Source organism: Microtus ochrogaster, linkage group LG3 (genome assembly GCF_000317375.1).
Source record: "Microtus ochrogaster isolate Prairie Vole_2 linkage group LG3, MicOch1.0, whole genome shotgun sequence".
In the NCBI taxonomy this organism is placed as follows: domain Eukaryota; kingdom Metazoa; phylum Chordata; class Mammalia; order Rodentia; family Cricetidae; genus Microtus; species Microtus ochrogaster.
Genome location: NC_022029.1, coordinates 45,374,722 through 45,377,918, shown reverse-complemented (window position 1 = coordinate 45,377,918; position 3,197 = coordinate 45,374,722).

The window sequence follows — 3,197 nt, the reverse complement described above, 5'->3', positions numbered from 1 at the left end:
CTTGCCTCTAACAAACAGAGCCCACCCAAGAAAATGCTGCTACCAAGAAGCCATGCTTAACTCTATTCTTTTGTATCTAGAATTACTTCCCAACATCTCTCAGGTTTTATGTGGATGTACTTGTCCGTGTTGGCGCCATTCGTTGCCTGAGATTTCTATCAACAGTTTCTAGTTTTTATAGTCATAGTTGGAAATTCCATAGGCAAGAATAATAATAATATGCATATCAAAGTCACAAAAAGAGCAGGTAGTACCTGACAAAGCAGCACTCCGAAACAGGTGACAGGACCCAAGAAAGAGTCAGCATCCAAGGGGAAGTATCTGACATTAGATAAAGTTATTAAATGTCCCTGAATCCTGGAATCACCCATTCTCCTCATCCAATCTTGAGATAACAAGCTTTGGGGTCACCCAGATTTGTTTGTTAGCAAAGGTGGGGCACACTGTCTTCTTGCTCAGTGCCTGTCTTCTGTAGAATTTTTTATGTGGTCTGTTAGCAGGTAATTTTGTGGGACTGACTTTATATACATTTGATTGTTAGAACAAAGAGTGAATGTTGTCGCTCTAAGGCCTCATGGTGTGAGGAATAGAAAGGTCATTTCATTTTCCTCCAGGAGAAGTTATACTGCTGAGGTGTTTGGGAATGAATCCCATTTTGAAGGGAGAAGCATGGCCTCACAAGGTCTTTACAGATATGAGAGCAACCTTTCTAAAAGACAAGTGTTCCCGCAGCTTTGCAAATGGGTTATTCCATATGGATGTGTACATGCACACTTCCCGTGGCTTAGTCTACTGTCCTGTCGGCTGCACGTTTACTGTGTGGTCTTGTGCGGTTATCCACATCAATGACTAATTAAGAAAACACATTCTGGGCCTGCCTACCAGCTAATCTTACTGGTGTGTTTTCTCAACTGAGAGTTCTTCTTTCCAAATCACTGTGTTTGAGTCAAGTTGACAGGAAACTAGCCAGCACACAGTCTGACACTGCACACATAGTAAGAGTAGAAGCAGACATGAAATCAGACCAGTCTGGTTCTGTTATCCACCCTGCCACTTAACAGTCAAAATAACAATGAAAAACAAGAATACCACCAAAACACTCGTGAAATTTTGCTAGGAATCAGGGAGGGCTTCAGGCTTTGTGGAGCCTAAATTGATAGAATTGGGGGAAGGGGAACAAACTTGTTTAAGAGAAAAGTTTAAAATATCCTATTTAAAGAATCACATAAAAACCATGGGAATGTGAACAGAGCATTAGGACAATGGTGAGCACTAGAGCCTTGCTTAGCATCCTCAAATATCTATGATGGCAATAAATAGGGCAGGCGTCCCCACTTAAGCCACAGCCATTTGTCTTGCTCTATGTGACAGCAACTCCGAGGCTCAGCTGCAGCAGTAGTGGCAACTGCATGGATAGTCACTGGAGAAGACTGATCTTGGCAGTCTTCAGGCAGCTTGGGTTTCAGAAGGGAGTGTTACAGGAACCGTGGTCAGCTGCATCCGTCGCACATTCCAGATTCCCAGTGTGGAGGCAGCTCTGTGGAATTCTGTAGCCTTAAGAGGGCACATTGAGTTGGAGTTTGCCAAGAACAAAAACATACTAGAGTAAGACAGACACATGGAAGAGCATTAGAAACCAGGGACTTCTTGTGTTTGCTGGAGGAGGAAAACTCGGGAAAAGCCCTGACTCCCTCCAGGCATGTCTGACACACTGAACTGGATAGTAAAGGGAAGTGTGTCTGCTTAGGGTTACACAAGGACATCTTTCCCAGCTCACTCAATTCTTCTTTGACTCCCCTGGATCCTTTTCATTTCTTTAACGCGCATTCAATAATTTAATTTTGTTCATCTGTTTTCTTGCCCTTGGAGACCCAATCCTGAATTTTCAGTGACTTATTGGATGTTTTACACATATATGACCTCATGCTCAATTTGGCAGAAAGCTACCTCAACAAAGAATATGTACAAAACCAAGAAAGAAAAAAATTCCAAAAGAAAAGGAGCAAAGACAAACAGCCAACAAAAGAAAACTACAAGTATCCAATAAACGTATGGAAAGATGTTCAACTTCATTAAGGATTTAAAAGTAATACTTAAAAAGATCATTTTTCTACTTATTCATATTGATAGCTTCCCCACGCCCTCTGTTCCATTGGTGATACAGATTTTTAAAGCAAACAACAAAGCCCATTTTAAAAGTTAACCATAGGCTGGAGAGATGGCTCAGTGGTTAAGAGCACTGGCTTCTTTTCTAGAGGACCAGAGTTCGATTCCCAGAACTCACACACATCTTACAAACCTCCATGATTCTAGTTCCAGGATATATGACGCCCTCTTCTGGCCTTTGTAGGCACAGAGCACACAGTAGCACACAGACATACATATAGGCAAAGCACACATACACATAAAATAAATTTAAAATTAAAACTTTTATGTAAAGTTAATTGCATCACAAATGATCCCAGCAATTGAGAAGTTAAGCAGAAGAATTTCAAGTTTGAGTGGAGCTGGGCTACATAATAACACCCTGTTGTAAAATAAATACATAGATAAAACAAGCAAAAAAAAAAAACAGAAAAGAAAACCAACAAATTTAATGTTAACTACAATGTCTCCAAGCTTGTTATGTTAGTTAAATTTTAAGATGTTTTTAAACAAGTACTAAGTAGGCCAAATAATGAAGTTTATGTCTCATATATGCAAAAGTCACCATGGCCTCATTTTTAACAACTTAGTTGAAGTATAAAGGGCATGCAATAAACTACAAACCCTTGAAATGTATGATTTGATTATTTTTGCCATGAATTGGCAAAACTATCATTATAGTCAAGATAATGAGCATTCGTCCCTCAAAATCCTTCCTTGTGCTCCTGGCTTAATCCTTCCTGTGAACTGTCCGTCACTGTCTACAGCCTGGGTCCCAAGAGTCTACTCATTTGTTTTCTGTCAAACGTTAAAGATGAGTTTGCATTGTCTAGAACCTGATTTAAACAGGAGGATGCTATGGGTGCTATTTTTGTCTGTATTCATATCATAATTTTCATCTTCATCCATTTTCGTAAGTGTCAGTAATTCGTTCTTTTTTTATTGCTTCATGGTATAAGTTAAGAATCCTTTGTCTAAAATGCTTGGGACTAGGAAGTGAAAGATCTATTTGACAAGAACCTCTGGGGGTGTGGTAACCAAAGACAACAGCA